General features: G+C 43.5%; 1 long non-coding RNA gene across 6 annotated transcripts in view; it reads left to right on the forward strand.

The window, feature by feature from the left end:
* LOC122556807 (uncharacterized) overlaps positions 1-23,191 on the forward strand; it is a 108,153-nt gene that overhangs the window by 17,466 nt on the left and 67,496 nt on the right. The gene's annotated exons all lie outside the window — the stretch shown is intronic.

Here is a 23,191-nt window from a genome sequence, read left to right on the forward strand (position 1 = left end):
CCTAAATCTGCTCCCTGTAATTTTGAGACTATGTCCTTGTTTCACCTGCCAGTGGAAACATCCTCTCTACTTCGATCTTATCTATTCCTTTCATAATTTTATAAGTTTCTATAAAATCCCCCCTCATTCTTCTCAATTCCAATGAATATAATCCCAGTTTACTCAGTCTCTCCTCCTTAGCCAATCCCCTCAACTCCGGAATCAACCTAGTGAACCTCCTGTGCCCCCCCCACCCAGTGCCAGTACATCCTTTCTCAAGTAAGGAGACCAAAACTGCACACAGTACTCCAGATGTGGCCTCACCAGCAACCTGTACAGCTGGAATATGACCTCTCTGCTTTTAAACTCAATCCCTTTAGCAATGAAGGACAAATTTTTATTTGCCTTCCTAATTACTTGTTGTACCTGCAGACCAACCTTCTTGCACAAGGATATTCATGCACAAGGACACCCAACTCCCTCTGCATAGTTCCAATCTACAATTGAAGTAATAATCCTTTTTACTGTTACTCCTACCAAAATGGATGACTTCACATTTATTAACATTGTATTCCACCCGCCAGACCTTTGCCCACTCACTCAAAGTATCTATGTTCCTCTGTAAAATTTCACAGTCCTCTGCACACTTTGCTCTGCCACTCATCTTAGTGTCACCTCCAAACTTTCACACACTAGACATGGTCCTCAATTCTAAAATATATATATGATAGAGAGGATGTTTCCACTGGTGGGTGAAACTAGGACAAGAGGGCATAGCCTCAAAATATGGGGAACAGGTTTAGGACTGAGTTGAGGAGGAACTTCTTCGCCCAGAGGGTTGTGAATCTGTGGAATTCCCTGCCCAGTGAAGCAGTTTAGGCTTCCGTCGTTAATGTTTTTAAAGCTAAGATAGATAATATTTTGAACAGTAAAGAAATTATGGGTTATGGTGAGCGGGCGGGTGGGTGGAGCTGAGTCCATGAAAAGATCAGCCATGATCTTAGTGAATGGGGGAGCAGGCTTGAAGGGCCAGATGGCCTACTGTTGCTCTTAGTTCTTATGTTCTTATAATATCACCAGGCCATTGGCTCCCTTTGTTCAAACCCAAGAGTACAAATTTCAAGATGAAAAATGGTGCAGTAGTTTTCATAGAATCATAGAATGCCTACGGTGTGGAAACAGGCCACTCGGCCCAACAAGTACACAACAGCCCTCTGAAGGGTATCCCATCCAGACCATTGAGCCACTATGCTGCCCAGTTGGTAGCGATGTGGGCCAGTGAAGTTGTCCTTTCTGTGTGAGTTCAGCTACAGCAAATGATCACACTCTCCTGCACTCAATGTGCCCCCACCCCTTCCAACATCTCATTTCTAAGCTGAGCTGGTGCCACTAATGTTTTACTCAAAATGTTACTTTGGAGAGAGGACACCTCCAAGTCTGGGGCACTTTGTGTGCAATGTTCTCAACCTGGAAAGCCTCCTCGGCATTCCAGTCTGGAATGCCATTGAGCCTATTCCGAGGTCAGTAATTGGTAAAAAAACTCTAAAATATTGTGAGCGCCCATTTTCCACATGGTGTGGGTTTCAGGTGCACATGATCCGATTGCTCTGCTTCTGAAGGGAAATTCCTGTATGTAAAAACATGAACCGGGAAGCATGTTTGAATGGTTCATTTTTAAATCATGTATAGAAAATAATTTAATTAGAGGAAATGAAAGATGGAATTGAGAGAGAGGAAGACGACAGAAAAATGTATTTTTTAAAAATCTTACAAAATGGACATCAAATATTTGCAAATAATAGTGTTCTGCCAGGTGAGCGACTGAGACACTGAACATTGTTAAAAATTCACTTACACTTGAATTGATAAATGCACCATAGAAAGGTAGGACTTAAGAGAGGTCTCACCCCCTTCCATTTATCTCTCTACCCACACAAGCTTCATTCCTGATGAACGGTTTATGCCCGAAACATTGTTTCTCCTGCTCTTTGGATGCTGCCTGACCTGCTGCGCTTTTCCAGCACCACACTCCCGAATCTGATCTCCAGCATCTGCAGTCCTCACTTTCTCCTAGCAAACAAAAACAGACATTTTTTGGAGAAACTCGACAGGTCTGGCAGCATCTATAGAGAGAGAAATAGGGTTTTTTGTCCATGACCCCTTCTTCAGAACAGATCTGGACTCGAAACATTTGGTCTGTTTCTCACTCCGCAGTTGCTGGCAGACCTACTGAGTTTCTCCAGAATACTTTCTGTCTTTGTCGGGTTCAGATTTCCAGCATTTGCAGTTCTTTGTTTTGTTTTAGAATGGGAACCATTCAGTTTTGAAGTGATGATATAGCAGTTTAAACAGAGGTTGGCAATAAACAAGCGACTTGGCAATAATTGAAACACTCCAGAAAATGGGAACGTTCAGTTGGAGTTCACAAGTTCAGAAAGCATCAGCTTTTAGCTCGCCCCTTCAGACCCAGTCTCTTAACTTACCATTTTAGCATCTAGCTGTTGTGGACCTTTAGCACGAAAGCCAAAATAGAGAAGCTCAGATACGCTGGCAATGCTCAATACGCCTGGCATTGTCTATGGAGGAAGTGAATGCTGATTTTTTATGGTGGCTTTGTAGTCACATCGATTGGGAATTGCATGAAGTTTGGATGCCTCCTTTCTGAAAACTACCGTATATACTCAAGTGATAGTCGATCTCATGTAAAAGTCGAGCGCCTATCTTTAGTCAAATATCCTGGTATTCTCCATATATCTCGTGTAAAAGTTGACCCTTGTTCTTCACAGATAACAGATCAATGTTTATGGGCCAGTGTGCCGGCCGTCATGACCAGCTCCAGCTTTCTAGTCTACCCGTTGCTCGGCTCTTAGTCTTCCCAATCTGCTTGCTGTTGAGATCCGCTCCAGGCTTTCAGAATTACCATAATTCATTTTGTTTATTTCATTTAGAGATCAATTAGGCTTCTGCTAATGATACGGTATGAATTTTGACGGGCATGAATTTCAGCCCCCCAAACATTGCATCCATGTAATAGTCAGCCCCATAAATTTAACCTTAAAAAACAATCCAAAACATTTGACTAATATTTGAGTATATATGGTATCTGCAAGTTAACTTTTGAAAAATTCTTTGTGCCACTTCAGTAATGTTGAGAGGTATCTTCATATTCACTTTGTTTATTCACCATTAACAAATATCGAACAGTGCGGCTTAAAGATCAGTGCTGTATTCAGAGGGGGTGGGGGCAAGGTTGAAAAATCTTTGCTACAGTATAGAATTAGAATCCCTACAGTGTGGAAATAGGCCCTTCAGCCCAACAGGTCCACACAGATCCTCCAAAGAGTAACCCATCCAAACCTCTACATTTACCCCCGACTAATGCACATAACCTACACATCCCTGAGCACTATGGACAATTTAGTATGGCCAATCCACCTAACCTGCACATCCTTTGGACTGTGGGAGGAAACCAGAGAACCTGGAGAAAACTCCACACAGACAGTCACCCTAGGCTGGAATTGAATGTGGGTCTGTGGCGCTGTGAGGCAGCAGTGCAAGCCATCTAACCAGCATGCCACCTCAACCTTTCCACCTTCTGCTGTTTTGAAAACAGAAATGCTGCTGTGTAATTCACAGCCACCCACTGGACATTGACAGGCTAACCCATCTGACAACTACCTCAGGTTATCCCAGTTGGGAAGAAATCAGAGAGAGCGCTCTGATATTCAACAAACCGCTCCTTGACATCAATAGGCCGTACTTCATTTGACTTTAAAAGTTAAAGAATAAATTTGCGAGACAGGTCACAAAGAACATGTACTGGAAAATAATACATCTCTGCCAATGGACTACCATTAAATTGTTTCAGTCATTTTTGTGTGGATTATTTAAAGATTACTTTGACTGCTGTGAGGGAGGGCAAAGGGCAGAGGAATTCTGCATTCATCAATGTGTCTTTTTACTGTTTGAATCAAAGGGTTCAGAAAACACTTACAAGCATGTTGCCAGGGTTGGAGGGTTTGAGCTACAGGGAGAGGCTGAACAGGCTGGGGCTGTTTTCCTGGAGCGTCGGAGGTTGAGAGGTGACATTATAGAGGTTTGTAAAATCATAAGAGGCATGGATAGGATAAATAGATGGAGTCTTTTCCCAGGGTTGGGGGAGTCCAGAACTAGAGGGCATAGGTTTAGGGTGAGCGGAGAATGATAGAAAAGGGACCTAAGGGGCAACTTTTTCATGCAGAGGGTGGTGCGTGTGTGGACTGAGCTGCCAGAGGAAGTGGCAGAGGCTGGTACAATTACAAAATTTAAAAGGCATCTGGTTGGGTATATGAATAGGAAGGGTTCAGAGGGATATGGGCCAAGTGCTGGCAAAGGGGACTTGATTGGGTTGGGATATCTGGTCGGCATGGACGGGTTGGACCGAAGTGTCTGTTTCCGTGCTGTACATCTCTTTGACTCTAATTGGAATACAACAGAAAGCACTGACAGCATTTAGAACATTGTACAGGTTTCCTGGAACTGAAGAGCAGCTCCTGGGGACTTCAGTTGGTGAGGAAACGGAACTGTTACTGCACGTTGAATTCTCTCGCCTTGTTTAATCCAACTGCTTGGCATTTAGATATTTTGACTGCATTGTGCAAGTTCCCGTTCCTACAGCACGCTGGTTATTAAATATTGGCATCAGATCAACAACTGACAATTCAGTTAATTGGCTACAGTTGAAAATTGTCCAGCAGAATTCTTGTCCGCAAAGCAGCAGAAGGTGTTAGCAGTGGAAAGGTATAGTGTAACAGAGCTTTTGCAACCCTGTGCCCCCAGGTTTTATTGCTTTATCACTTGATTATGAATCCTGAGAGCCAGGTAATGTTCTTGGGATTCGGGTTCAAATCCTGCCCGGATGGTTGTTGGAAATTTATATTCAGGAACAAAATCTGGAATTAAGAATCAAATGATGACCATGAAACCATTTGCCTGGATAAGACCCATCTGGTTCACTAATGTCATTTAGGGAAGGAGATTGACTACTGTTAGGTTAAAAGTTCCGGAAGAGTTCTCTCAGGTCTGATCAAAATAGATATATGAAGACATGTGCACTTTGATACAAAGCAAATTTGTTAGCTTCATCTAATTTAAATATATGCAATCGAATGAGTGAATCTATTAGCTTAAACTACATTGGACATATTCAACAAGCAAGTCTCACGGCGCAGCAAGTGATTGGAAATCCATGTGTTTCCCCAGACCCAGTCTGATGGTGAATGGTTCTTCCTGAGTTGGGAAAACTACCCAATATTCTTGCTGTTCTGATTGTGTTGCCATCACTTTTCCCAAAGTACATTCCTTTCTGCAAAAACAGGTCCAGGAGGCTTTGAGTCTTCGTACAACAGTCTGTTCCAAAGACCAGCCACAGTCATCACAATCACCTTCCAGACAAAACATGCTGATTTTTACATTAAATGTTTTTTAAGTTTACATTAAAGTTTTACATATTTCCTTCAATTGCTTATTGCCGTGCCCAATTAACCGTAAATGATTCGCTCTTAACAATCTGGTTTGGAGGTAACATTTTTAAGCCTGATCCCACACTGACCTAATAGAACATAGAACATAGAACACTACAGTGCATAGAACACCCTTTGGCCCTTGGTGTTGCGCCGATCTGTGAAACCATCCAACCTAGAATCCCATTTCGTCCATCTGACTATCCAATGACCTTTTAAATACTCTTCAAGTTAGTGAGTCTACTAATGTGACTCCAGATCCACAGCAATGTGGTTCCCTTCTGAAGTACCTAGCAAGGCTTGTGACTGCCAGACAGTCCCAAAAAAAGCAATGAAACCCACCCAAAATCTATGTATCGGAAACAACAATGGCATATTTAGCCTTGCGAACAAGATTGGGAGAGCTCTCTTCCAGGAGAAAGTGAGGTCTGCAGATGCTGGAGATCAGAGCTGAAAATGTGTTGCTGGAAAAGTGCAGCAGGTCAGGCAGCATCCAGGGAACAGGAGAATCGACGTTTCTGGCATAAGCCCGAAGAAGGGCTGATGCCCAAAACGTCGATTCTCCTGTTCCCTGGATGCAGCCTGACCTGCTGCGCTTTTCCAGCAACACATTTTCAGCTCAGAGCTCTCTTCCAGACTAGCCAAGCAGCAACAGAAGCATACACAAAAACAATCTGCAACCTCATAGATTCAGAATAGTCCACACATAACCATTGCTATCAAGCTAGGGGATCAACCCTATTTCAATGGAGAGTGCAGGAGGGCATGTTGGAGCAGCACCAGGCATACCTAAAAATGTAGTGTCAACCTCATGAAGCTACAAAGCAGACTACTTGAGTCAAACAGTCAGGGCAGGCAGGGACAAGGTAGGACTAATAAACTAAACTGCATTTATTTCAATGTAAGGGGCCGAACAGGGAAGGCAGATGAACTCAGGGCATGGTTAGGACCATGGGAATGGGATATCATAGTAATTACAGAAACATGGCTCAGGGATGGGCAGGACTGGCAGCTTAATGTTCCAGGATACAAATGCTACAGGAGGGATAGAAAGGGAGGGAAGAGAGGAGGGGGTGTGGCATTTTTGATAAGAGATAGCATTACAGCTGTGCTGAGGGAGGATATTCCTGGAAATACATCTAGGGAAGTTATTTGGTTGGAACTGAGAAACAAGAAAGGGATGATAGCCTTATTGGGATTGTATTATAGACCCCCTAATAGTCAGAGGGAAATTGAGAAACAAATTTGTAAGGAGATCTCAGCTATCTGTAAGAAAAATAGGGTGGTTATGGTAGGGGATTTTAACTTTCCAAACATAGATTGGGACTGCCATAGTGTTAAGGGTTTAGATGGAGAGGAATTTCTTAAGTGCGTACAAGACAATTTTCTGATTCAGTATGTGGATGTACCTACTAGAGAAGGTGCAAAACTTGACCTATTCTTGGGAAATAAGGCAGGGCAGGGGACTGAGGTGTTAGTGGGGGACCACTTTGGGGCCAGCGACCATAATTCTATTAGATTTAAAATAATGATTGAAAAGGATAGACCAGATCTAAAAGTTGAAGTTCTAAATTGCAGAAAGGCCCATTTTGACGGTATTAGGCAAGAATTTTCGAAAGCTGATTGGAGGCAGATGTTCGCAGATAAAGGGATGGCTGGAAAATGGGAAGTCTTCAGAAATGAGATAACGAAAATCCAGAGAAAGTATATTCCTGTTGGGGTGAAAGGGAAGGCTGGTAGGTATAGGGAATGCTGGATGACTAAAGAAATTGAGGGTTTGGTTAAGAACAAGAAGGAAGCATATGTCAGGTACAGACAGGATAGATCGAGTGAATCCTTAGAAGAGTATAAAGGAAGGAGGCATATACTTAAGAGGGAAATCAGGAGGGCAAAAAGGGGTCATGAGATAGCTTTGGCAAATAAAATTAAGGAGAATCCAAAGGGTTTTTACAAATACATTAAGGACAAAAGGGTAACTAGGGAGAGAATAGGGCCCCTCAAAGATCAGCAAGGTGGCCTTTGTGTGGAGCCGCAGAAAATGGGGGAGATACTAAATGAGTATTTTGCATCAGTATTTACTGTGGAAAAGGATATGGAAGATATAGTCTGTAGGGAAATAGCTAGTGACATCTTGCAAAATGTCCAGATTACAGGGGAGGAAGTGCTGGATGTCTTGAAATGCATAAAAATGGATAAATCCCCAGGAACTGATCAAGTGTACCCTAGAACTCTGTGGGAAGCTAGAGAAGTGATTGCTGGGCCTCTTGCTGAGATATTTATATCATTGATAATCACAGGTGAGGTGCTGGAAGACTGGAGGTTGGCAAACGTGATGCCACTGTTTAAGAAGGGAGGTAAGGACAAGCCAGGGAACTATAGTCCAGTGAGCCTGACCTCGGTGGTGGGCAAGTTGTTGGAGAGAATCCTGAGGGACAGGATGTACATGTATTTGGAAAGGCAAGGACTGATTCGGGATAGTCAACATGGCTTTGTGCATGGGAAATCATGTCTTACAAACTTGATTGAGTTTTGGAGAAGTAACAAAAAAGATTGATGAGGGCAAAGTGGTAGATGTGATCGATATGGACTTTGGTAAGGCGTTCAACAAGGTTCACCATGAGAGATTGATTAGCAAGGTTAGATCTCACGGAATACAGGGAGAACTAGCCATTTGGATACAGAAATGGCTCAAAGGGAGAAGACAGAGGGTGGGTGGTGGAGGGTTGTTTTTCAGACTGGAGGCCTGTGACCAGTGGAGTGCCACAAGGATCGGTGCTGGGTCCTCTATTTTTTGTCATTTACATAAATGATTTGGATGCAAGCATAGGAAGTACAGTTAGTAAGTTTGCAGATGGCACCAAAATTGGAGGTGTAGTGGACAGCGAAGAGGGTTACCTCAGATTACAACAAGATCTGGACCAAATGGGCCAATGGGCTGAGAAGTGGCAGATGGAATTTAATTCAGATAAATACGAGGTGCTGCATTTTGAGAAAGCAAATCTTAGCAGGACTTATACATTTAATGGTAAAATCCTAGAGAGTGTTGCTGAACAAAGAGACCTTGGAGTGCAGGTTCATAGCTCCTTGAAAGTGGAGTCGTAGGTACATAGGATAGTGAAGAAGGTGTTTGGTTTGCTTTCCTTTATTGGTCAGAGTATTGAGTACAGGAGTTGGGAGGTCATGTTGCGGCTGTACAGGACATTGGTTAAGCCACTGTTGGAATATTGCGTGCAATTCTGGTCTCCTTCCAATCGGAGATATGTTGTGAAACTTGAAAGGGTTCAGAAGAGATTTACAAGAATGTTGCCAGGGTTGGAGGATTTGAGCTATAGGAAGAGGCTGACCAGGCTGGGGCTGTTTTCCCTGATGCGTCGGAGACTGAGGGGTGACCTTATGGAGGTTTACAAAATTGTGAGGGACATGGATAGGGTAAATAGGCAAAGTCTTTTCCCTGGGGTTTGGGAGTCCAGAACTAGAGGGCATAGGTTTAGGGTGAGAGGGGAAAGATATAAAAGAGACCTATGGGACAACATTTTCACACAGAGGGTGGTACATGTATGGAATGAGCTGCCAGAGGAAGTGGTGGAGGCTGGTACAATTGCAACATTTAAGAGGCATTTAGATAGGTATATGAATGGGAAGGGTTTGGAGGGATATGGGCTGGGTGCTGGCAGGTGGGACTAGATTGGGTTGGGATATCTGGTCGGCATGGATGGGTTGGATGGAAAGGTTCTGTTTCCATGCTGTACATCTCCATGAGTCTATGACTCTGTGAGTACCAAACAGCAAATGGCAACAAATGATGGAAACAGCTAAATAATTCCAAATCCAATAGATGAAATATTGGCTCTGCAGAGCGCTTCAAGAGAACATCTCTAGGACACCTGCACCAACCAACTCCATCGCCCTGTGGCTGAATGCTTCAACTCCCCTCCCACTCCGCCTAGGACATGCAGGCCCTGGGCCTCTTCAATTGGCAAACACTAACCACCCGACGCCTGGAGGAAGAATGCCTCATCTTCCGCCATGGGACCCCCCCAGCCACACGGGATCAATGTGGATTTCACCAGTTTCCTCATTTCCCCTCCCCCCACCTTATCCCAGTTCCAACCTTCCAACTCAGCACCTCCCTCATGACCTGTCCTGCTTGTCCATCTTCCTTCCCATCTATCCACTCAACCCTCCTGTCTGACCTACCATCATCCCCCCACCTCCATCTACCTGTTGCACTCTCCGCTACCTTCCTTCCCAGCCCTAACCACCCCCACCACCCCCCTCACCACAACTCCCTCCCAATTTATCTCTCCACCCCCTCAGCTCACAAGCCTCATTCCTGATGAAAGGCTCTCGCCTGAAACTTTGATTTTCCTGCTCCTCGGACGCTACCTGACCTGCTGTGCTTTTCCAGCACCACACTCTCAACTGTAGGCTCGCCAGTCCTGTCACATCCAGCTGTGAATGGTGGAGGACAATTAATCAACTCTGTGGAGGATGAAGAGGCTCCACAAATATCCCCAATCTAAATGATATAGAATGCAGCATGACAGAACAAAACCTAAGGCTGAAGCATTTGCCGCAATCTTCAGCCAGAAGTGCCGAGTGGATGATCGCTCTCGGTCTCCTCCAGCGGCCATGACAGATACCAATCTTCGATTCACTCCATGTGACATCAAGAAATGGTTGGAGACACTGGACACTGCAAAGGCTTCTGGCAACAGTACTAAAAATTTGTGCTCCAGAACTTGCTGGACCCCTAACCATACTGTCCCAATGCAGTTACAACACTGGCATCTACCCAACAATGTGGAAAATTGCCCAGGTACGTCCTGTACACAAACAGCAACACAAATCCAACTCAACCAATCACTGCCCCATGACTCTACTGTTGCTCATCAGTAAAGTGATGGAAGTGATCAGTAAACTATCAAGCAGCACCTGCTCAGCAATAACCTGTTCCGTGATGCCCAGTTTGAGTTCTGCCAGGGCCACTCAGCTCCCAACCTCATTACAGCCTTGGTTCAAACATGGACAAAAGAGCTGAATTCCAGAGGGGAGGGGAGAGAGACAGCCCTTGATACCAAGACCACATTTGACTGAGTGTGGCATCAAGGAGCCCTAGCAAAACTAGACGCAATGAGGATCACAGGGAAAACATTCTGCTGGTTGGAGTCATACCTGACACATAGAAAGATTGTTATGGTTGTTGGAGTTCAGTCATCTTAGCTCCAGAACATCTCTGCAGGAGTTCCTCAGGGTAGTGTCCTAGGCCCAACTATTTTCAGCTGCTTTGCCAATGACCTTCCCTTCATCATAAGGTCAGAAGTGGGGATATTCATCAAGGATTGCACAATGTTCAGCACCATCCGACTCCTCAGACACTGAAACAGTCCATGTCCCAACTCAGCAAAACCTGGACAATACTGAAGCTTAGGCTGACAAATACAACACACAAATGCCAGCCAATGACCATCACCAGCAAGAGAGAATCTATCCATTTCCCTTTGCCATTCAATGGTGTCAATCCTGGGAAAAAGTGAGGACTGCAGATGCTGGAGATCAGAGCTTAAAAATGTGTTGCTGGAAAAGCGCAGCAAGTCAGGCAGCATCAAAGGAACAGGATAATCGACGTTTTGGGCATAATCCCTTCTTTCTGAAGAAGGGTTTATGCCCGAAACGTCAATTCTCCTGTTCCTTTGATGCTGCCTGGCCTGCTGCGCTTTTCCAGCAACACATTTTTAAGTAAATGGTGTCAATCCTGTCAGGAGTGTGACGGAATAATCCCCACTTGCCTGGATGAATGCACCTCCAACAACACTCATGAAACGTGACACCATCCAACACAAAGCAGCCCGCTTGATTGGCACCACACCCACAAGCATCCACTCCCTCCATCATCAGTAGCAGCAGTGTGTACCGTCTACAAGATGCACTGCAGAAATTCACTAAAGCTCTTTATGCAGCACCCTCCATATCCATGACAAAACCATGCAAAAGGACAAGGGCAGCTGATATGTGGCAACACCCTCCAAGCCATTCATCATCCTGACTTGGAAATATATCACTGTCCCTTCAGTTCATTGGGTCCATATCCCGGAATTCCCTCTTCACACCATATGGACTGCAGCAGTTCAAGAAGGTAGCACACCACCGCTTTTTCAAAGGCAGCCTGTGACACCAACATCCCATGAGTGAATAAAAAAAATTGAAACTAAGGAAATAGTGGATAAGTTAGCCAGGTATTTTGCATCTGCTTAGTCTGTAGAGAGTACAAATATCATCCTTAAAATAACTAAGGTCAGACATCACACGACACCAGGTTATAGTCCAACAGGTGTATTTGAAGTCACAAGCTTTCGGAGCACTGCCCTTTCATCAAGACCTCACCTGACAAAGGAGCAGAGCTCTGAAAATGATTTCAGAGAAACCTGTTGGACTATAACCTGGTGTCATATGACTTCTGACCTTGTCCATCCCAGTCCAACACCAGCACCTCATGAAAATAATTAAGTCAACAGGTGAAAGGAAATGAAGAACTTTAAGGAATTACAAACACCCATGAAATGGCACTGAAAAAAATTCTTAGAATTAAAGGCTGACAACTCTTGAGTTTCTGATGGATCACATACACGAAGCTTCAAAGAAATTGCTGCTGAGATAGTAGACAAATCAATTTTCTAAACATTTGTAAATGCAGAAAAGAACTCATTATATTCAAAAACCCATATGTAACATCTCTATTTAAGAAAGAAGGAAGACAGAAAGCACTGACATTTACACCAGTTAGCTTAATATCTCTCTTTGAGAAAATGTCTTATTCTGCAGGTTACAGGAGGACACTGAGAAAATCTCAATCTGGCCGAGCCAATATGGGTTTTTCTTTTAAAAGGGAAGTTATGTTTGACTAATTATTTGATGAAGTACACATAATGTGGATAAAGGGGAACCTGTGAATGTGGTGTGCCTGCATTTCTAAAAGACATTTGACAAGGTGCCACATCAAAGGTTACTAGACAAGAGAGAGCTCAGTGTGGAGTGTAACATATCAGCATTAACAGAGGACTTATTAGCTAACAAGGAACAGAAAGTAGGCGTTAATGAATCTTTTTATCATTAGCTATGAGTGGCCACCCAGAGGAATCTGTGCTGGGCCCTCAACAATTCACAACATATATAAATGACTGGAATGTAGGTACCAATTGTGAAACTTGCTCATGGTAAAGGGATTAGTAAAAAGGTAAGCTGTGAGAAAGACAAAAGGAGCCTGCAAAAGAATATAAATAGGTCAAGTGAGTGCTAAACAAAATTGCAAAATAGGATATAACACAGTCAAATGCAAACTTGTTCACATTGGCAGAAAAAAAACCAGATAAGCAGCAGATTATTAAATTGGATAAAGACTTGGGAACTCGGTGATACAGAAGGATCTGGATGTTCCAAAGCAGGAATCACAATAAGTTAGCATGCAGGTGCAGTAAGTGATTAGGTAGACCAATAGAACATAGAACAGTACAGCACAGGAACAGGCCCTTCAGCCCACAATGATGTACCAAACATGATGTCAAATTAAACTAATCCCTTCTGCCTGCCCTTGGTCCATGTCACTCCATTCCTTGCATATTCACATGTAATCTAAAAGACCCTTAAGTACCCCTATCACATCTGCCTCCACCACCAGCTCCAGCAGTGTGTTGCAGACTCTTATCACTGTCTGTGCAAAAATCTTGCCGCTCAATTCTCCTTTGAACTTTCCCCCTCTTTCCTTAAATTCATGCCCCATAGTTTTAAACATTTCAACTCTGGGAGAAAAATTCTGACTGTCAGCCTTATCTATGCATCTTACAATTTTGTAGACTTCTGTCAAGTCTCTCCTCAGCCTCTGCTGTGGCAGAGAAAACAACCTGAGTTTTTCTAGCCTCTCCTTATAGCTCACACCCTCTTCTCTGGACAGCATCCTGGTAAACCTCTTCAGCACACTCTGCAAAGCCTCCACATCCTTCCTGTAATGTGGTGACCAGAACTGAATGCAAGTATGGCCTAACAAAAGTCTTATAGAGCTGCAATACAACATTCTGACTTCTGTCCTCAATTCCCTGACTAGTAAAGGTAATGAAATGTTCTTGTTTATTACAAAAAGGCTAAGTATACAAGTGGGATGCTTTGCTACTATTGCAATAGGTTTTATTCAAATCACACTTAGGAATCTGTGTACAGTTTTGATTTCCTTATTTAAGGCAGGAAAGAATTGCGTTATCCAGAGAAAGTTCCCTGGACAGATCCCTGGGATGAGGGTTTTGTCTTATCAGGAAAGGTTAGGCTTGAATCCATTGGATGAGAAATGATCTGACTTAAACATGAGACCCGGAGGAGATCTGACCGATGGATACTAAAAGAATGTTTCCCCTTGTGTGAGAAACTAGAATCAGAAATACAGGTTACAAATAAGGGTTTCCATTCAAGACAGAGATCATAGAGTCATGGGGCTGCACAGCAATGAAACAGACCCTTCAGTCCAACTTGACCAGATATCCTAAATTAATCAAGTTCCATTTGTTAGCATTTGCACACATCCCTCTAAACCTTTCCTATTCAGAGATGTACAGCACAGAAACAGACCCTTCGGTCCAACTCGTCCATGCCAACCAGATATCCCAACCCAATCAAGTCCCATTTGCCAGCACTTGGCCCATATCCCTCTTAACCCTTCCTATTCATATACCCACCCAGATGCCTTTTAAATGCTGTAATTGTACCAGCCTCCACCACTTCCTCTGGCAGCTCATTCAACACACGCAACACCCTCTGCGTGAAAATGTTGCCCCTTAGGTCCCTTTTAAATCTTTCCCCTCTTACCCTAAACCTATGCCCTCTAGTTCTGGACACGCCCACCCTAGAGAAAAGCCCTTGTGTATTTCTCCTATCCACACCCCTCATGATTTTATAAACCTCTATAAGGTCACCCCTCAGCCTCCGATGCTCCAGGGAACACAGCCCCAGCCTATTAGGCCTTTGTGGAGATTGTTTTCCTCAGAGGGTCGAGAGTCTGGGGACCACTTTTCCTGAGATAGCATTGGAAGTAGGTTCATTGGATTCTTCCAAAGCAGAGGTAGATCAGTTCTTGACCAACAAGGAAGCTACAAGCTAACAGGAATAAACAAGAGACAGTCGAGTTGAGACCACAAGCAGATCAGCCACAGTTTTATCGAAAGATGGTGTGGGCTCAAAGGGGTAAGTTATTCATTGCTGTTCCATGTTTCAGTGTTCAGATACTGAAGCAACTCAGATCACGTGCAAGGACTGCACAGCACCCTGAAATATGTCACAGCAAAATCCGAAAAACTATTGTACCTCAATAATTTGCTTGGACAGATTTCTAATACAGTATATGCTTCTCCACAGGAATCTAAATTGGACAAAATTCGGAGCTGAATTACTCAAGATGATTTTAGAATGGAACATTGAATAATTGTTGAGAAATGGACTACTTGTTGATGGGAAATATGCAGACTAGGTGCAAGTGATGCATCACGCCTTGTGTCTGTGGGAATCCAGCAATGTGGGTCAGTTCCATTAGCCCTTCTTCCTCCCAGAATCATAGAATCCCTACTGTGTGGAGGCAGGCCAGTCAACCCATCAAGTCCACACCAATCCTCTGAAGATTATCCCATCCAGATCCATCCCTCTATCCTTGCATTTCCTGTGGCTGACCCACCCAGCCTGCACATCCCTGGGCACAGCCTCTGTGGGAAGGTAATCATTGAATCCCTACAATGTGGAAACAGGCCCTTCACCCCAACAAGTCCACACCGACCCTCAAAGAGTAACCCACCCAGACCTATTCCCCTACCCTATATTTACCTCTTACTAATGCACCAAGCCTACACATCCCTGGATACTATGAACAATGTAGCATGGCCAATTCACCTAACCTGCACATCTTTGGAGTGTGGAAGGAAACCCACACAGACACAGGGAGAATGGGCAAACTCCACACAGACCGTTGCCCGAGGCTGGAATTGAACCTGGATCTCTGGCGCTGTGAGGCAGCTGTGTTAACCACCATGCCATCTAATGAATGAATAAGCCCATTACTGACCTGATGGTTGTGCTGTATCAGGCTTGGTTCTGGTAAGAGTTAATGTTCATGTCACATTGTTTCCACCCATTTTATTAATGTCCCTCACTGTCTATCACTGGTGACAGCACCATCTACTCAACCTTTCAGAGGTAACTAATATACCTGTTCCAACTAAGGTTCGAGTAATTACAGCTGACCAAATGTAGTTGTACTTATTGCAATCATGCAAAAAACCTTCTTGTTGTAGAGTCAAATTAGTATATCAAGTCAAATTGTTATACTCCAAATTAATCTAGTCTCATTTGCCAGCACTTGGCCTATATCCCTCTAAACCCTTCCTATTCATCTACCCATTCAGCTGCCTTTTAAATGTTGTCATTATTGCCAGCCTCCACCACTTCTTCTGGCAGATCAATCCATAGATGCATCACCCTCTGCATGAAAACGTTGCCCCTTAGGTCGCTTTTAAACCTTTCCCCTCTCACCCTAAACCTATGCCCTCCAGTTTTGTAAGCCTCCACCCTGGGGAAAAGACCTTGGCTCTTCACTCTATCGAAGAACGGTATCTCTCCTGTACTCCAAGGTGGATAATCCTTTACCACTAATCACTACATGGGCCCAGAACAAAACCAAACCAAAGGAGGATTGAGAGCATACAACTACTTGAAAGAAAAATGCACACCCCGAGAGGTAAATTTCACAGACAAGTTCAGACGAGTCTCACAGTGATTTATAAAATTCTAACAGGAATGGACAGGATAGATGTTCCCCATGGTGGGTGTGTCCAGAACCAGGGGTCACAGTCTGAGGATTCGGGTGGACCATTTAGGAAGGAGATGTGGAGACATTCCTTCACCCAAAGAGTGGGGAGCCTGTGGAATTCATTACCACAGGAAGTAGTTGATGCCAAAACTTTCAATGTATTCAAGGGGCGGCTAGGTACAGCATTTGGGGCAAATGGGATCAAAGGTTATGGGGAGAAAGTTGGATTAGGCCATTGAGTTGGGTGATCAGCCATGATCGTGACTAATGGGCGAGCAGGCTCAAAGGACCAAATGGCCTTATCCTGCTCCTATGCTTCCAAGATACTGTAAGGCCAAGTGTGATGTGAGGGGTAGGTTTTTTACACAGGGACTTCTGGACTCTGGAATATGCTGTCAGGGATGATGGTGGAGTCAGATACAACAGGGGCGTACAAGAACCATGTGGGCGGCACGGTGGCACATTGGTTAGCACTGCTGCCTCACAGCGCCAGAGACCCGGGTTCAATTCCCGCCTCAGGTGACTGACTGTGTGGAGTTTGCACATTCTCCCCGTGTCTGCGTGGGTTTCCTCCGGGTGCTCCGGTTTCCTCCCACAGTCCAAAGATGTGCAGGTCAGGTGAATTGGCCATGCTAAATTCCCCATAGTGTTAGGTAAATGTATGGGAGGGTTGCGCTTCGGTGGGTCGGTGTGGACTTGTTGGGCCGAAGGGCCTATTTCCACACTGTAATGTAATCTAATCTAATCTAACTGTTAGATAAGTACATGAATATGCAAGGAATGGAGGGATATAGACCAAAGGCAGGCAGAAGGGATTAGTTCTGTACAGCATCATGGGCCGAAGTGCCTGTTCCTGTGCTATGCTGTTCTATGTTTTACGTTCCATGTGGGGAGTTGTCAGAATTTGCAATGTTGGCAGGAGCATTTTGAAAAGAGATCAACATATTAAAGTCCTTGCACTGGCTATGGGACTCCACAAAAAGACACCGCAAAGTGATTTTCTGCCTTTTGAAACATAGCTGCTGCAGACAATGCAGTTCTGTGACATTAACCTGATGCTCTGTTCATGAGTACCTGATTGCTTTAGGTAATTTGGGAATTTGTCTTTCTCAAGAGTCCAGCTTTACTCACTTATGTGGTCCAATAAATCAATGTGCAAGAAGTTAAATGAGTATTTCTGAAGATCCAGGTGATACAATCTTCTTACAATTCAGGACAAAGTTGCTTCAAATGGACTTCAAATTTATTTCTCATTTGAGCAAGTGTGTTTGTTGTCTTGACGACACTGAGCATCTTGTGCAATCAGGTGACATTTGTCCACATCAAAACGCTAATACCTGCCAGTGCTTGACCATACATTGCAAGGAACTTAGTAACCTTACTCCCCAAGGACAAAAGAAAACAATGTGAGGAGAGTAAACGTGTACACCTCACAGCAAGAGTGGTGAGAAATATTCTTGAATTGGATTGCATGGAGAACATATCCCCCATGCGCTCCTTGTTAATTTATCAGGCTGTTCATCTAAACCATCACTTTGTTGCAGTGCTCAAGAATTTTTCCCTTAAATAATACACTGGACAGGCTGATCTATGCGGATCACTGTTTCACTTGCTGCAGTCACTTTGTTTTCTTGAGCACATGCTACGTCTTGAGTCATTTCACTGGGGCTCAGTGGTTAGTACTACTGCCTCACAGTGCTGGGGACCCAGGTTCAATTCCAGCCTTGGGCAACTGTCTGTGTGGAGTTTGCACATTCTCCCAGTGTCTGTGTGTGGGATTTCTCCTCGGTGGATTGGCCATGGGGAAATACAGGGATTGTGTGGGATGCTCTTTGGAGGGTCAGAGTGGACTCGATGGGCCAAATGGCCTGCAGCCACACTGTAGGGATTCTACAAATCATATTGTACAGAAGAGACATTTCAGTGCATCTAGGCTGCTCCAAACAATTGCCTTGAAAGTTTGACATTACAAGTACTCAAGCAAGTAGTTTTGTTTTTAAAAGTTTGTTTAGTTACCACATTGACTAACTTCTCAGGCAGACCTTCATTACCCTCAGAGTAAAATAAATCCTTAAAATTCCTTCTGCCTTTCATCTTAAAATTAAGCCCCTTGATATTGAACCATCGAATAAATCATAAAAGAATACCGTAGAATCCCTACAGTGTGGAAGCAGGCCATTCGGCCAATCAAGTCCATGCTGACCCTCTGAATAGCACACCTACCCTATCCCTACATTTCCCATGACCAGCTCACTGAGCATGCACCTCCGTGGACAATTTCCCATGGCCAATCCACCTAACCTGCACATCTTTGGATTGTGGGAGGAAACCCACGCAGACATGGGGAGAATGTGCAAACCGCACACAGACAGTTGCCCGAGGCTGGAATCAAACCTGGGTACCTGGTGCTGTGAGGCTGCAGTGCTAACCATTGAGTCACCGTGTTGCACAGCTGCCTGCAATCCATGCCCCTCATAATTTTGTATGCCCAAGTCAGCTCTCCCCTCGACCTCCTCTTTTCTAAAGAACAAATTATGACTCACCTCCAGGTGCCATTTGCTGAACAAGAAATGCAAGACAAAATTGTTTCCCGCTTCAAACCAACTAGAGAAAAATAAGTCTATTTCTGAAAACCTAATAGCTAGTTTAAATTTCTTTGGATGAACACTTTGCATCCTGATGCTGTACCTTACCAACTATGTAATAACATTTAGACTTAAAGTGGAACTGAACGGAGAATGACAGAGACTTAAATTGAACAATTTAGATTATGGTAAGACCGCTTAAGTGACGTCATTTCATTTAATTACAGATTTTGATTACTCCAATTACAGAATTGGTCCTCTGTCCACGTCCACAATACTCTCTTTATTGCCATGGATATTCTGTTCAGTTTTGTACCATTAGGTAATGAGGAGGAAGGTCCATTCAATTATCAAAAGTTATCCATTTGGAAGCACTCCACAGATTGCAGCTGTTCCTAATAAAGGAAACCCTAGTCTTACCTACTACTCTTTCCAACAAGACTATTCTATAGTGATTAGATTCCCTACAGTGTGGAAACAGGCCATTGGGCCGTAGCAGTCCAGAACGACCCTCCGAAGAGTAAAACCCACCAAAACCCATTTCCCTTTGACTAATGCACCTGACGCTATGGGGCAGTTTAGCATAGCCAATCCATCTGAACTGCACATCTTTGGATTATTGGAGGAAACCAAAGCACCCAGAGGGGACCCACACAGACACGGGGAGAATGTGCAAACTTCACACAGACAGTCGTTAGAGGCTGGAGTCAAACTAGGTCCCTGGCTCTGTGAGACTGCAGTGCTAACCACTGAGCCACCGTGCCATCCTCAAAGTGGTTGATCATTATTTCAGAAGACAATTTTCCTGGCAATTTGTTTTTCAGTGATTTGAACCAGTTACCCATCCTCTTAATCTGTTTATTTTGAGGTTGTATTTTACATCTATTGCTCCAATACCACTTACAATCTTATCTACCTCTTGAAATAACCTTCCAAGATTGAAACGTAATTGTTCTTTGTCTAGTTCTCCAGTGGCAAAGATTTATCTTTTGTCATAGAAGTGACTAAACTTTAAACATTAAACCACAAAGCACTTATCTAGCTTGGATAAATAAGGCTTTCTCTCTTTCTCAGTCACAAGACTATTGATCTTGGTGACAGAACTGGACACACTAATTCAGGCACTGCCTGACAAACCAGAAAGTTTGACCTTGACTTCTTCTGAGGTGTATTGTACCTTTTAGCTCAACAGCATTATGTGATATGTTCAATGATACGGAGTCAGGAATATTGAGGGTCAAGTGTATGAAGAATTTTTCAACTTCCTTCTAATTCATGTACTTCAATATGGAACATGAATTCACAGGGTTTATTGTTCCATAGTTTGTACCTTAGCCTTGTCTGAATTAAACTGTACTTGTTGTTGCTCGGTCAATATACATATTTTGGAGTTGTTGCACCCTTTCCTTTTATTTGGCTACCCATTCAGGTTTGGCGGATGCATACAAGCAAGGCAATGTGTTCAGAAAAGGTGAATAGCAATGGTCTTTTCCCCAAGGTGGGGAAGTTCAAAACTAGAGGGTAAAGGTTTAAGGTGAGAGCAGAAAGATTTTAAAAAGGATTTGAGGGACCACTTTTTAACACAGAGGGTGGTGCATGTGTGGAATGAACTGCCAGAGAAAATATCGATGCAGGTACAGTTACAGTATATTTAGAAGACATCTGGACAGGAACACGAATGGGAAAGAGGAAATAAAAATCGGGCTCAGTGGTTAGCACTGCTGCCTCACAGCGCCAGGGATCCAGGTTTGATTCAGCCTCGGATGACTGCCTGTGTGCAGTTTGCACATTCTCCCCGGGTCTGTGTGGGTTTCCTCCCGGTGTTCCCGTTTCCTCCCACAGTCCAAAGATGCGCATGTTAGGTGATTTGGCAATGCAAAATTGCCCATAGTGTTCAGGGATGTGTAGATTTGGTGCATTAGTCTGGGGAAATATAGGGTAGGGGAATGGGTCTGGGTGGGTTACTCCTTGAAGGTTTGGTGTGGACCTGTTGGGCCCAATGGCCTGTTTCCACACTGTAAGGATTCTGTGAAAGAACTGCGGATACTGTAAATCAGTGACAAAAACAAAAATAGCTGGAAAAACTCATCAGGTCTGGCAGCATCTGTGGAGAGAAATCAGAGCTAATGTTTCAGATCAAGTGACCCTTCCTCACTCAAGCCGAAATGTTAACACTGATTTCTCTCCACAGATGCTGCCAGACCTGCTGAACTTTCCCAGCAATATCTGTTTTTGTGTAAGGTTTAGAGGGAGGTGGCCAAACACAGGCAAATGGGACAACTCTGGGAAAACTGATCAGCATGTATGAGATGGACTGAAGGGTCTGTTTCTGTGCTGTATTACTCTGTGGCTCTATTAAGCAAAAGTGCTAGTTAAATATTTTGATTGCTTAAGCGTGGACAAATCAAAATCGGTTTCACTTTGATTCAGTTCACAGGTACAATGGAGAATGAGTAAATAGGAGAAAAATGATCTAATCACCCAAATCTCTGTTTAAAAAAACATCGATCTGAAACTGGCAAGTACATAATCAATCAAATCATTTTGTAAGCTTGGTTTGGACTAGAAAGTTAATTCCCAGGATCTTCTGAGAAGATTCTCCTTTCAGTATCATTAATGTAACAATTCAGGGCAAAGGATGCAGGAGTTGCTGATGAAACATCACAAAATTCTGGAAGGTACTTACTTGCTGAGATTTGTTTTTGTTGCAGGAATTTGGATTACTTGTCTGAAAGTTCAGTCCTTGAGTTGAACTGCCTTTTTTTAACTTTTTGGCTGATGTTCCAGTACTTCCTGATTCATTATTCTTTTTAAAAAAAAGAGTTAACATCCCTTTAAAATAGCAAAAACTGAAGTTTGATAACGTTTAAGATCAAATGATATTTGTGCAAAGATACCAGCAAGAGTATTTATTGTAGGATTTCATTTAGCTCAGAACAGGAGCATTAGATTACTTACAGTGTGGAAACAGGCCCTTCGGCCCAACAAGTCCACACTGCCCCGCCGAAGCGCAACCCACCCATGACCTAAAGACCAAAACAACAATTGTGTCTCCTTCTAACCATTTCTGTTGCCTTTTTTGGCTTCTCTATGCATCCATTTTTCAATTTCTCTGTATGCCTCTTACACTTGTTCTTATATTATAGCTTTATTGACCACCTTGTTCATAACATCAGAGATGCAAATGGCTATAATTACACGGTGCATTATTGGAATTCAGGAAATAACATTTGACAGTGTCACAATCTAACTTGGAAATGTACACAACTATTCATACTTTTAAATACATAACATCTAAACAAGACCACCAAACTAACCAATTTTCCAGACTCAGGACCAAAACAACTCACAAGAAATTTCGTCAATGATAGATTAAAAATAAATCCTTATTTTAACACACTTCAACAAGGACATTGTAAAGAGAAGATTTGTCATCTGTGCACCTTCAACTGCACCCCTTCAAAACCCCAATCTCCCTTTCGCTCTAACAAAAATAGAAATTTCTGGAAAAGCTCAACAGGTCTGGCAGCATGTGGAGAGAAATCAGAGTTAACGTTTCAGGTCCAGTGCCTCTCTCTCTCTCTCTCTGTCTCTCTCAACGCACACATACTGAATTATGATTTGATTTAATTTATTGTAGCAAAATGTAACTAAGTCCAGTGAAAAGTTTTGCTTTGTGAGCAGTACAGGCAGGTCATAGTAAACAAGGACATACAGATCATAGGGTGCTTAGACAGAGTGAGGCATACAAGGTTACACTGCATAGGAGGGACGCAAAGCAAGATCAATATTAGCAAGAGCAAACTTATTTGAAGTTAGAGAGGTCCATTCAGCAGTCTAATAATAGTGGGGAAGAAGCTGTTTATAAACCTGTTGGTGCGCGTGTGTGTGTTCAAGCTTCTGTATCTTCTGCCTGACGGAAGAGGTTGGAAGAGAATATTACCGGGTTGGGAGGGGTCTTTGATGACATTGGCAGCCTTTCTGTAGCAACAAGACGTGTAAATGGAGTCCATGGAGGGGAGGTTGGCTTCCATGATGGTCTGGGCTGTGCACACAATCCTTGTGTAGTTTCTTACAGTCCCGGGCAGAGCAGTTGCCGTACCAGGCAGTTATGCACTGAAATAGATTGCTTTCTATGGTGAGGGTCCTTATGGACATGCGGAATTTCTTGAGCCGCCTGAGGAAGCAGAGGTGTTATTGTGCCTACTTGACTGTTGCATTTATGTGACAAATGGTTGAATACAAAATACGGCTGGAAAAAAAATATACATGTATCAAAAGCCCAAACC

The sequence above is a fragment of the Chiloscyllium plagiosum genome, unplaced genomic scaffold (assembly GCF_037043375.1).
Source record: "Chiloscyllium plagiosum isolate Xiang-an unplaced genomic scaffold, Cpla_swu_hap1 HiC_scaffold_16, whole genome shotgun sequence".
Taxonomy (NCBI): domain Eukaryota; kingdom Metazoa; phylum Chordata; class Chondrichthyes; order Orectolobiformes; family Hemiscylliidae; genus Chiloscyllium; species Chiloscyllium plagiosum.